Consider the following 13503-nt stretch of genomic DNA (forward strand, 5'->3'; position numbering starts at 1 on the left):
CGATTTCTTGGAGGATTATAAAAGGCACCTGAAACAGTTCTTTGCTCAAAGAGAAAAAGTTTTGGAAAATGAAATTTTGAAGTTGCCTGAAAAGTGGCAGAAGGTCGTGGAACAAAACAGTGAATACACTGTTCAATAAAGTTCTCAGTGGAAATGAAAAATGTGTCTTTTATTTTTCCTTAAAAACCAAAGGAACTCTTTGGCCAACCCAATATGGTGGAATATTACTTAGCCATAAAAAAGAATGAAATAATGCCATTTGCAGCAACATTGATGAACCTAGAGATTATCATACTAAGTAAAGTAAGTCAGAAAGAGAAAGACAAACACCATCTGTTATCAGTTACGTGTGGAGTCTAAAATATGGCACATACGAACATATCTACAAAACAGACTCAGAGAGAGAGAACAGACTTGTGGTTGCCAAGGGGCAAGGGATGTGTAGGAGGGAAAGATGGGGAGCTTAGGATTAGGAGGTGCAAACTAATACATAGGACGGATAAACAACAGGGTCCGACTGTATAGCATGGGGAACTGTATTCAGTATCCTGTGATAAGTCATGTGGAAAAGAATGTGGAAAAGAATATATATATGTCTAATTGAGTCACTTTGCAGTACAGCAGCCATTAACACTGTAAATCAACTATACTTAAATAAGATTTTTTAAAAATGAAACTCATAAGAAAACATAAATATAGGTATCTTAACTTGAAAATGGCACAAGACTAGGTGGGTCTTGGAACATATAACAAAGAAAAGAAAGTATTCATTAGGTCAGCCCACAAATGGTGTAAAAAAAATAGAAACTAGGTTTTGTGGAGAAAGTAACAGTTCAGGTTGAGGACAGCTGGGAACAATAATCATGTAAGCTCAGCATATGCTAAAATGTAGCATGGTTGCTAAAAAATATATTGAAAGCTTGACCTGTATCCCTGTAAGCATACTATTCAGATGAAGGCAGACATTAGTGTCCTGCTGCTCTTGGTATTGAAGTATTATATTCATTCTTAATTGAAAAAGACATTTAAGTCAAAAAAAGAACAGGATGGAAAAGTTTTACTGAACACAATTTGGAATTTTAGCATCAAGTTAATAATGATAGTGTTTTAGACCATTAAGTGAAATAATAACCGTGAATTCATACTGATCTAAAAAGTAAAATAAAGTGAAAGTTTGATGAGGAATGGAATGCTTACCTAGTCTCAAAATACCTCCCTACAGAATACTTAACAATTACTAGGGGAAAGAGTCACTGGAAATGCCTGGAGGACATCACTTTTATGAATGATCAAAGTGAACATCACTAGTAATGGGTTATATCCAAACTGTGCCACCTGCGCGTATTCACCAGAAAGAGCACAGCATCGCTTCTGTGATGTTCCTACCAGAGGTGCGTGACCTGAGTCTTGCCACAAGGAACCACCGGACGCATCCAGAATGAGGGACATTCTACAGAATAAAGACATCAAGGGCGTGAGCGTCAGGCAAAGCCTGAGAGACTGTTAAATGTAATGCGTGGTTGTGGCGTGGACCACTGTAAAGGACATTATTGGGGAATTGAGTGAATTGAATGGACTCTCAGATTAGACAGCAGTAATGTATCAGTGTTAATTTCCTGATTTGGGTGACTGTACTATTTCTTTATAAGTGTTTTTTTGTTTGTTTATAAAATACACACTGAATGTTTAGGGATGATGTGGCATCATGCCAGTAGCTTACTTTTGAATGGTTTGGGGGAGAAGTTTTTATATTTCCAACTTGTAAACATTAGATTCTTTTAAAAATCTTTTTTAAAAATGAATAATTTGGGACTTTGGGAATAATTAGTTTGGAGAAAAGACTGAGGTGGAGTTCCAGGAAAGATGTCTTTGACTTCTTCCAAGGGAAGAGGAGTTTTCATCAATTCTTGGAGGTGTTTCTTATATTTGATGGCATCTTATGATTTCACAGGATTTTTTCTTCATGATACATACAGTAATGATGCACTCTACAGTTTATGGTATTTTACACCCTCGATAAGTGAAATACAGTTTATTTGTTCAGTGATGCTTCTCCAGAGAAGAGAACCAAGAGCCATGAATGGGCATTCAGGAATCAAGAATTTGGTTATTAAAAGGACCTTTCTGTACTAAAAGCTGGGCTTCCCTGGTGTCTCAGCAGTAAAGAATGCACCTGCCAGTGCAGGAGGCGCAGGTCCCAGCCCTGGTCCGGGAGGATTCCAGTTGCGTGGGGCAGCTGAGCCTGTATGCACCACAAGTGCTGAGCCTGTGCTCTAGAGCCCGAGAACCGCACCTGCTGAAGCCGCGCGCGCTAGAGCCCGTGCTCTGCAACAAGAGCAGCCTCTGCAGTGAGAATCTGCACCGCAACTGGAGGGCGCCCCTGCTCTCCCTCACTAGAGAAAGGCCCGTGCGGCAATGAAGACCCAGTTCAGCCGAAAGTAAATAGAATTTTTTTTTAAGTAATTTATATGGGGTTCCTGTATTATGTTGAAGATGATCTCTAAGCACTCTTCTAACTAAAAGATTGGATGATTTTCTTGGTGTCTGGTGCTGTCCTCCTAATTACCCTCCTACTTTTCTGCCTCTCTATATCAAGGGCAAAAGTGGCTTTTTTTTCCATCTGGTCTTTGCTCCTATTTTTTTCTTTATTATGATGTAGAAAATGAGAACAGAAATTACCTGATGAGTATGTATAGGCAGGGGATAGCATAAGAAGAAAAAAATGACATTTGAGCACTGGGCATCGAGCCTTGGCCCTACTTGTTTGCAGAACTTCCTACTCAAGGAATAAAAGAACAAGGGTTCTGTAGACCCTTGTTCTTTTTGAGGACAAATTATAGCCGAGAATCATCAGGAATTATCCAGCAACTCTGAAATCGCTTGGTGGCTTACACATGGAGCTCTCCTGTATGTCAGCTTTTGGGCAGGTGGTTTAGGTTCAGACTTCAGCACAATTTCAGGTTCATCAGTGTTGTGAACCTTGTGGGCATCAGCCGGATATCGCTGGTAATGGCATTTTCTTGAAGCACTACAGCTGCTTTCACACCAGCACACTTCCACGGTAACAACTTTACCTTTCATTCTCTTGTTCTGCACCATGCGTCCCTCTTGTATCAGTCATTCACCTCCCTGCCTGTCACTTCTCGGAGGCCCTGACCCCTGACTTACTCACCCATACATATGTAGCCCTACCATCATCCTGGCCAACTTCAATATCCATGTGGGGAGTGAACGACCAAACCTAAAATTCTTCTCTGAGATCCTTTGACCGTTCCACCTCATTAGGAACCTGGGCCTCATTATCTCCTGGAATTTTTATGTCTTTTGAGTCTCAGTTCCAGCATCCTGTTCTCTGACTGTTGCTTCTTCTTTCCCTCCTTCTGTCATTGGGTTTGTTGAAGCTTTCAGTTCTGTGGGCCCTCTGTTCTCTCAGATTTATCCTTCTCCACTCTTCACCCTTGCACACTGCTTATATCATGAGCCACTGTTTGAGTGACTTTGGACAAACGATTTCATTTGGTCAATAAGAAGTGTCTACCATCACATGAGCCTACGCGTTGGAAAAGACCTTGCTGCTGGGAAAGATTGAAGGCAAAAGGAAATGGGGCAGCAGATGATGAGATGGTTAAAGAACATCACTGACTCAGTGGACATGATTTGAGCAAACTTCGGGAGATAGTGAAGGACAGGGAAGCCTGGCATGCTGCAGTCCATGAGGGTGCAAAGAGCTGGACATGACTTAGGGACTGAACAACAACCATTACACAATGCTCAGTTACATTTAGGTCCACTTGTCTCCTGAAATGCCCTGAATGTCATGGAGTTTGAACTTTATTTAGTTGACAGTAGGGATACATGACACCCCACTCCAGTACTCTTGCCTGGAAAATCCCATGGATGGAGGATCCTGGTAGGCTACAGTCCATGGGGTCGCTAAGAGTCTGACAAGACTGAGCGACTTCACTTTCACTTTTCACTTTCATGCATTGGAGAAGGAAATGGCAACCCACTACAGTGTTCTTGCCTGGAGAATCCCAGGGACGGGGGAGCCTGGTGGGCTGCCATCTATGGGGTTGCACAGAGTCAGACATGACTAAAGCAACTTAGCAGCAGCAGCAGGGATACATGAAAGGTTTTGAATAGAGGAATGAAATATAAGTGTATGTTTTAGAAAAAAGTGACAAATCTCAGCAGGAAATCTCTCATATAATCTGTCACCCACAGGGGTATTCATTTTGTGAAAGAATGTAGCATATTTTTTCTCCTTTGAATTCTTTTTTTTTTTTTTTCATTTCCCCTCCTACACTTTGATCCTATAAGCCTTTGTTAGAGACCACTCTCTGTGCAGCTCCAAATCCGAGGGCTCCCAAATCCCTGAAGAGTGCTCTGCCCCTGTCCTAGAGAACAGCTTCTGTGGGGCACTCAAGGAGTACGTACAGAGGCCTTTCAAAACTGACTTTAAATGTTCATCAGGGCACTGTGTAAAGAGACAAGGGTGGGAGCGTGTTACACGTGAGTGGGGACTGTGGTGCCCTGATAGAGAAGGGACCCACCCATCGGGGCAGCTAGGGTACCCCACACCCAACCTGGGATAAGGGAACAGAGTAGAGGCCCTCTCTGAAGGGTCCCAGGGCCACCTGGGAGCCAGCCTTCCCTTCGAGGTAGATAATTGGGGAGAGAACAGAAGAGGCGCTCCCGTGGTGGTGGTGTGGTCACTTGCTCCATGATATTGCTGATAGCTGGGGTAACCTGCAGCCAGGGTACACTCAGGGGGCAGCTGGCTGAGCTCCGGGAATGGGGATGCATTGCAGAACTGCTGGGCCCTGTAGTGAGTTTGGAGGATGGCAGCACCCTCGATGAGGGCCAACGAGATGCACCCCAATCTTTGCTGAGCCAGACGTGGCCAGTGGCCACTGTGGGCAGCCAGCACAGCGCTGGTCAGTGCTCCAGGGGTGATGGGGCTCTAGGGGTCTTTCTTGCCCACAGCAGCACCAGACTACAGTTGATGGTGGAAAATGTGTCCCCCCACATCACGAAGATGTCTCCAGTCTGAGGGGCTCAGATCCTCACAGCGTTGACACTGCCTGTCAATTGATGCCAAATTGTAACAGGGCCATTACAGAAGCCCTTAATAGCCTGGAAGACTCCATGCTGATAACACCCATAGTGAAGGTTCCACTACAGTCACCCACGTAATTCACCAAGGGCAAGGCTCACCAGCGCACTCCTCCATGGCAGCCTCACTTGAATTCTTTTTTTTTCATAAATATATTTTATTGAAGTATAATTGAGTTACAGTGTTTCAGGTGCACAGCAAGGTGATTCAGTTATATAAATATATGTAATATTTTTGAAATTATTTTCCATCATAGGTTATTACAAGACATTGACTATAGTTCCCTGTGCTGTACAGTAAACCTTTGTTGCTTGTTACATATCTATTTTTTAATTAGAAATCTAACATTCTATTCATACTAAGTCAAACAAGTGGAATCAAAATGTCACAATTTTTTTAGTTAAGCAGAAACTCATAAGTTTTTTAAATATATATATTACACATATTTATATATATGTATACAAAAGCATTTCTACTATACTTGATAAAGGCTTGAGAAAGAACATCCCAAAAAAAAAGAAGAGATGGAGAAATTGGAGAACATAAACTAAATGAAATGGGAACACTGAATATGAAATAGAAAAAGTGAAACAAACTAGTAAAAGAGCATCATATAGTTCAGTTGTTTTTCAACATGACTGCTCGTTAGAAACACATCTGGAGCTTTGGAGAAAAAAATCAATACTTGAGCATTTGTATTTTCCAAAAAATTTCAAGACAGTTCTGAGATGCATCTGGATTTCAAAAAGTTTTTCTATTAGATCCTAGTTTTGGTGCTATATATTTCTATTATTTTTCTGTTGACCAAGAGACCTCTGGGACAACATTAAACACACCAACATTCACATTATAGGGGTCCCAGAAGGACAAGACCAAGAGAAAGGACCTGAGAAAATATTTGAAGAAATAATAGCTGAAAACTTCCCAAACGTGGGCAAGGAAATAGTTAAGCAAGTCCAGGAAGCGCAGAGAGTCCCAGGCAGGATAAACCTGAGGAGGAACACAGAGAGACACATAGTAATCAAACTGACAAAATTTAAAGACAAAGATAAAATATTAAAGGAAAAATGACAACATACAAGGGAACTCCCATCAGGTTGTCACCTACAGAAGGGATAGAAACTCTTCAAGCCAGAAGGGAATGAATGGCATGATATAGTTAAGTGTTGACCAATCATGATACAGTAGTAGTGAGTAATAGTTACATAATCCCAGTAGTAAAAGATGTTTGTTTATCAGTTTTCACAATCGATAACCTGAAAAAATAAAAGATAATTACAATTGCAAGTCATAATGGGAACATGATTAACTTAACAGTATAAAATAGTTACATATACAATTTGTATATGACATCATATACAAATGATGATGTCAAGCATAGTGATGTCATAAGTGAAAGTGCATACATGCACATGTCTTCATCCACCCAGTCTGTGTCTTTTGATTAGTGTATTTAATCCATTTACATTTAAGGTCATTTTTGCTATGTATAATCCTGTTACCGTTTTCTTAATTGTTTTGGGTTTATTTTCTGTAGGTCCTTTCCTTGTGTTTCCTGCCTAGAGAAGTTCCTTTAGTATTTGTTGTAAAGCTGGTTTGGTGGTGCTGAATTTTCTTAACTTTTGCTTGTCTGGAAAGCTTTTGATTTCTCCATCAAATCTGAAGGAGAGTCTTGCTGAGTGGTTTTCTTGATGTGTGCAAAAATCCGAATCTCTCTGCTCATGAGATTCATGGAGACACAAGCACACAGGGCTCAGCCAGGATGTGCAACGTGATTGATGGTGCGATGTGACTGATGGGCCAGCACGGAAAACCCCTGACGTACACCTGCCTGTTCCCTCTGCTACGGCCGTTCTAGCTAGACCTTTTGTTGTTCAGTCGCTAAGTTGTGTCCGACTCTTTGTGATCCCATGGACCAGCACGCCAGGCTTCCCTACCCTTCATTATCTACCTGAGTTTGCTCAAACTCATGTCCATTGAGTCAGGTAAGGTGGTCTGGTATTCCTATCTCTTTAAGAAAAGTCCTCAGTTTGTTGTGATCCACACAGTCAAAGGCTTTAGCATAGTCAGTGAAGCAGAAGTAGATGTTTTTTAGGAATTCCCTTGCTTTTTCTATGATCCAGTGTATGTTGACAATTTGATCTCTGGTCCCTCTGCCTTTTCTAAATCCAGTTTGTACATCTGGAAGTGCACAGTTCACATACCACTGAAACCTAGCTTGAAGGATCATGAGCATAATCTTCCTGGCATGTGACATGAGTGCAATCATATGGAAATTTGAACATCCTTTGGGATTGGAATGAAAACTGATTTTTTCCATTCCTGTGGTCACTGCTGAGTTTTCCAAATTGCTGGCATATTGAGTGCAGCACTTTCACAGCATCATCTTTTAAGATTTGAAATAGCTCAACTGGAATTCCATCACTTCATTAGCTTTGTTCATAGTGATGCTTCCTAAGGCCCACTTGACTTTGCACTCCAGGATGTCTGGCTCTAGGTGAGTGATCACACCATCATGGTTATCTGGGTCATTAAGAGCTTTTTTGCATAGTTCTTATGTGTATTCTCGGAGAAGGCAGTGGCACCCCACTGCAGTAGTCTTGCCTGGAAAATCCCATGGACGGAGGGGCCTGGTAGGCTGCAGTACATGGGGTCGCTAAGAGTCAGACATAACTGAGTGACTTCACTTTCACTTTTTACTTTCATGCATTAGAGAAGGAAATGGCAACCCACTCCAGTATTCTTGCCTGGAGAATCCCAGGGACAGAGGAGCCTGGTAGGCTGCCATCTATGGGATCACACAGAGTCGGACACGACTGAAGCAACTTAGCAGCAGCAGCAGCCTGTGTATTCTTGCCACCTCTTCTTAACATCTTCTGTTTCTGTTAGGTCCATACTGTTTCTGTCCTTTACTGTGCCCATCTTTTTATGAAATGTTCCCTTGGTATCTCCAATTTTCTTAAAAAGATGTCTAGTCTTTCCCATTCTGTTGTTTTCCTCTATTTCTTTGCATTGGTCACTTAAGAAAGTTTTCTTAATTCTCCTTGCTGTTCTCCTGAACTCTGCATTCAGATGGATGTATCTTTCCCTTTCTTCTTGGCTTCTCTTCTTTTCTCAACTATTTGTAAGGCCTCCTCAGATAACCAGTTTGCCTTCTTGCATTTCTTTTTCTTGGGGATAGTTTTGGTCATCACATCCTGTGCAATGTTATGAACCTCTGTCCATTGTTCTTCAGACATTCTTAACAGATCTAGTCCCTTGAATCTGCTCGTTACTACATAATCATAAGGGATTTGATTTAGGTCATATCTGAATGGCCTAGTGATTTTCCCTACTTTCTTCAATTTGAGCCTGAATTTCGCAATAAGGAGCTGATGATGTGAGCCACAGTCAGCTCTCAGTCTTGTTTTTACTGACCATATAGAGCTTCTCCATCTTCTGCTGCAAATAATATTAATCAGTCTATTTTCGGTACTGACCATCTGGTGATGTACATGTGTAAAGTCCTCTCTTGTGTTGTTGCAAGAGAGACCTTTAAAGACATTTTAATCTCTTTCACTTAAAATATCCAGTGTTCTGCTTTACATATAAAGAGGTCATTGAATTCTTTAGGAATAACTGATGTCACTACCAGAAGTTACTAAAGTGTCTTTGCAGACGCTTAATATGGGAATGCAACATTCCCCTGAACTCTTTATATGGGAGATTATTTAAGAGCTTTAAAATTCCTTAGAACATTGGCAAGTGATTTGAACTTAGCAAACAAGTTCATCTGTTAAGGCAGAAAACCTGTTAAATGGGATTTTGCACAGGGATGCTGTTTTGTTTTGTTTTAAAAAACAAACAGGTAAGCTTACAGTACAAATGTGGAAAAACTTGCAGTGAAAGCACTTTCTGCACTTGGGGCCTAGTGCCTCAAATAGTTCACTTGCCCCTTTCCGTATCTGCCTTTCTATAGTATCAGCTGCCCAGCTGAATTGGTCTTGCCCTGAGATTGATTCCCAGGAGTGGGGTGACGGAGGCTGTTGAGAGAAGGCTGTTGAGTTTGGCGATTTCTGATACTTCCCAACTGCAGGCACTCCCTGAGCTGAAGTTCAGTCCTCTTGGAAGCCAGGAGGTTTGTGTTGGTCAGCAGATAGTTCTGAGTGTTTCCCATGGTTGTAGGAGAAGTTAAAGAGAAGCAACAGGAGTTCCAAAATTTTGTGGTAGGGACTTTTTGGTTTCCTCTACTTTCTGTGAGTAATAATAATACAAGTAGGATAAGCTGAGTAAACTGTAGATATACTTACTGAGCATCTGCCATGATGCCTGCAAGTAATACCGTTTTTTTGCTGACCATATAGAGCTTCTCCATCTTCTGCTACAAATAATATAATCAGAAAGAAGAGATAGCGGTTCAGAGAGGATAAGTATCATGCTGGAATTCGAGCCTAGACATGAGCCCAAAGGAGCTTAGCTTCATTTGTTGGCCCCTGAGATTGATTTTGTAGTCAGGATTATAGCAGCATTAACATATTTTTCCACATACCTTTGTTTTCCAAAGAAGTGCTAGGTGTTGGGGGAAAAGGGACTCTTTTACAGAAAAGATGCCAACCCAGAAGTTCTATTTATTTAGTAGGAAAAAAAGATAGGTAGAATCATATTGATTACAGAACCACTTTGCAAAAAGTAGAAGATATTAGAAAAGTCACCATTTTACAAATGCTGTTGTAGTAACTGATTCAGGTGGGCATTAGTGGGTACATTAAATGAAGACTTGCTGGGGAACTGGATATTCTGAAAGCATCACCTTATAGACTGCTTATTAACTAAAAAGACACAAGTATTTGTTCACAGTAGAGAAAATCTGGCTGATACCAGATTAGCCAAGTGATAAAACTTGCCTTCATCAATAAAGGTAAAACCTGACATATGATATAGCATGCTAGAAGGACATAGCATCACCTGTGTACCATTCCTACCAAAAATATTTACTTTGGAGATATAATGGTGGAAAAACAATCAGACAAATCCAGATGGAGGGACATTTTTAAAATATGTTGCCTGGACTCATCAAAAAGGTCAGTGTTGTGAATGTCCGAAAGTGATACTGAGGGGTCTGCTTTAAAGCAGAGGAGACTGCCAAGAGACAGCTAAGCACAGTGCCCACAAGACCAGATTAAGTACTGAGTACTCAGCGAAGCTAAAAGGTCATTGGAAGCAGGCAGAAATATTTGAATATAGACTGTATATTGCAGAGCAGTGTCATATCAGAGTTCAGTTTCTTGAATGTGATAAATCAATTACATCCATGTTCTTAGGAGATAATACTAAAGTATTTAAGAAGGAAATGTCTTGGTGTTTGCAACTTACTGTCAATTGGTTCAGCAGAAACATACAGAAAAGGTGAAGTGTTACCTCACTTCAGTTGACAGATCTTTAGTTGACAGATCTAAATAAAAAGTGTGTTTAAGTGTTCATATAGTATTGAAACTATTCTGTAGGCTTGAAAATTCTCAAAAGAAAGAATAGAGTTGTTTATTAAAGTAGCCACACTCAAGCAGGGGAAACATTCACATTAAAAATGACAATGGAGAAAGTGTTCAATAAAATAGATGAAAGCAGGGATCACAACAAGGCTTTTACTTAATTGATATCTCTGGTAAATTAATCCTGGCTACTGAGCATGTTGAAATGAATGGGATTCTGAGGCCATATTCATGATTTATAAGCATTGTTTGCCAAGGGCTTTAATGTGAAAGTGGTAATGAATGTTCCAAATATTTTTCATCTTCCGTTGAATGTCTGTATCATTACAGTCAAATTAGGTACTTTGCTGTTGTTCAGTTGCTCAGTCATGTCTGACTCTTTGCGACCCCATGGGCTGCACCCTCCAGGCTTCCCTGTCCTTCATCTCCCGGAGCTTGCTCCAACTCATGTCCATTGAGTTAGTGATGCCATCCAAAGGTCTGGTTCTATGTTGCCCCCTTCTCCTCCTGCCTTCAGTTTTTCCCATCATCAGAGTCTTTTCTGATGAGTTTGCTCTTTGCATCAGGTGACCAAAGTGTTGGAGCTTCAGCTTCAGCATCAGTCCTTCCAATGAACATTCAGGACTGATTTCCTTTAGGATGGACTGGTTGGATCTCCTTGCAGTCCAAGGGACTCTGAAGAGTCTTCTCCAGCAGCACAATTCAAAAGCATCAATTCTTCGGCACTCAGCCTTCTTTATGGTCCAACTCTCACATCCATATATGACTACTGGAAAAACTATAGCTTTGACTAGATGGACCTTTGTTAGCAAAGTAATGTCTCTGCTTTTTAATATGCTGTCTAGGTTGGTCATAGCTTTTGTTCCAAGGAGCAAGCATCTTAATTTCATGGCTGGAGTCACCATCTGCAGTGATCCTGTAGCCCAAGAAAATAAAGTCTGTCGCTGTTTCTATTGGTTCCCCATCTATTTGCCATGAAGTGATGGAACTGGATGCCATGATCTTTGTTTTTTGAATGTTGAGTTTTAAACCAGCTTTTTCACTCTCCTCTTTCACCTTCATCCTCTTCCCTTTCTGCCATCAGCGTGGTTTCATCTGCATATTTGAGGTTGTTGATATTTCTCCTGGCAATCTTGATTCCGGCTTGTGCTTCATTCAGCTCTTATCAGTCATTACTTGATCTAACTGTAATTTTATCCTGAGCTTACATTTTTCCTGCACTGATACTCTCCCCCAAACAGAAACTGGCTTCACAAGTCTTTAAAAGTCAAGTGTCTGAGGCAATCCTTAAATTAGGATCTTTGAGCCGAGCTCTCATTTATGGGTGGGGCATGAGGAGGTCATGGACCTCTGCTGAAATTAGAAAGGAGTACACTACCATCAGATTCTCGAAGGGATTTATGAGCTAAAATGGTTGAGAGCCTAGTTCCTTTGCTAGTATTCTGCTGATCTGCTATAGTTATTTTTCACTTTGTTTGACCAGCAGTGCTTTCGTCTCCTTTCCTGTCACTCTTGCCAGGCCCCTGCATTATAGTAGTATTTGGCTCCTCGGTCTAGTCCCTTTAAAGATTCCCCATTGCCCTTTGAGAGCAGTTGTAGTTTTCACGTAATCAAGAGCAGGTGTAAAGGAAAAACCTCCCCTGTGTGTGTCTCCTTTACTACTTACGAAGAAAACTTCACTTCTGATGCTTCTTCCTGGTCACCAAATGTTTGTGGGGTTTTCCCTGTACCAAGTGGTTTTCAGCAACTCTAGCTGGGTGTCCTGTAGCTCAGTTAGATTCTGACAGTCTCTGCCTGGTGTGGCATCGGCTCCCACAGGTGAAGAGCTCCGTCCCACGGGGCACCCCAGCCCCCGTCACCACTTCAGAAGCCAGTTGGCAGTCTAGTGTTGTCACAAGTACTTCTGACCCTCCAGTTGTATGTTGTGGTTCCCTCAACCCCTTCCTTCTGTCCAAAAGTTTGTTAGAATGGCTGATAGAACTCCGAGGGAAATGTAACATTTACTGGTTTATTATAAAGATAAAGGGTAAAAGATACACAGGGCGAAGAGTGTGAGCAGGGGCGCTCTGGCATGCTGTCCTCTACCTCCTCTGTGTGTTCACTGGCCTGGACATTCGTGGATCCCCATACCTTTGGGTTTTCATGCAGACTTCACGTTTCTAGTCCCTCTTCCTTCCCAAAGGACTGGGAGATGGGGCTGAAAGGTCCAAGCTCCTCATCCAGTTTGGTCTTTCTGGTGACCAGCCAACGATCCTGCTGCTATCCAGGAGCCCACCAAGATTCACCTCATTAGAACAAAAGACACTACCGTCATCCAGGGGATTCCAAGGGATTTAGGGACTCTGTGTCAGGAACCAAGGTGAGAGACCTAATATTAGAACCAAAGATACCCCTAGTGCTGTTACTTAGGAAATTGCAAGCATTTAGGAGCTTTGTCCCAGGAACCAGAGACAGAGACCAATATATATCTTTTCTGTTATTTCACAGCAGAATGTTATTTCCATTCTCTTTGGGAAGTGGACATTAAGGAGCCTTGATGATAGTATATAACTCAATAAATATTGTTGAAAGGATGGTTGAAATAATTAAATATTTCTTTTTCCAAACAGCTTTCCATTGAAATTAGGTGGTGCTCACTTAGTGTTGCTTTAATGAATGAAATTACATGGATCAGTTCCCTTGGCTACCTGTGCAGCTTTCCCAGCTCCTTTTCCAGCTTGAGTCTTCAAGAGGGAGCTTCAGAATTGATTTCTAAAACTGTTTGTACCTGGTGTGATTATAAAGCAATGAGACTGATTGTCATGTGTCGTTTGTGGGATCCGTCTCAGTTACTTTATAGCCATACCTGGTATCTTATACCACAGAATATTGCGTGTTGAACAGCATTTTAAAATCACTTAAGGTTTCTAACTGGAAATT

At 41.4% G+C, this 13503-nt stretch overlaps 1 protein-coding gene and 1 pseudogene across 3 annotated transcripts in view; one reads left to right on the forward strand and one right to left on the reverse strand.

Moving 5' to 3' along the window:
• RNF130 (ring finger protein 130) overlaps positions 1 to 13503 on the forward strand; it is a 142840-nt gene that overhangs the window by 52002 nt on the left and 77335 nt on the right. The window lies entirely within an intron of this gene.
• LOC129641235 (mitochondrial import inner membrane translocase subunit Tim17-B-like) lies at positions 4470 to 5233 on the reverse strand (annotated as a pseudogene).

The sequence above is a fragment of the Bubalus kerabau genome, chromosome 1 (genome assembly GCF_029407905.1).
Source record: "Bubalus kerabau isolate K-KA32 ecotype Philippines breed swamp buffalo chromosome 1, PCC_UOA_SB_1v2, whole genome shotgun sequence".
Classification (NCBI taxonomy): Eukaryota; Metazoa; Chordata; class Mammalia; order Artiodactyla; family Bovidae; genus Bubalus; species Bubalus kerabau.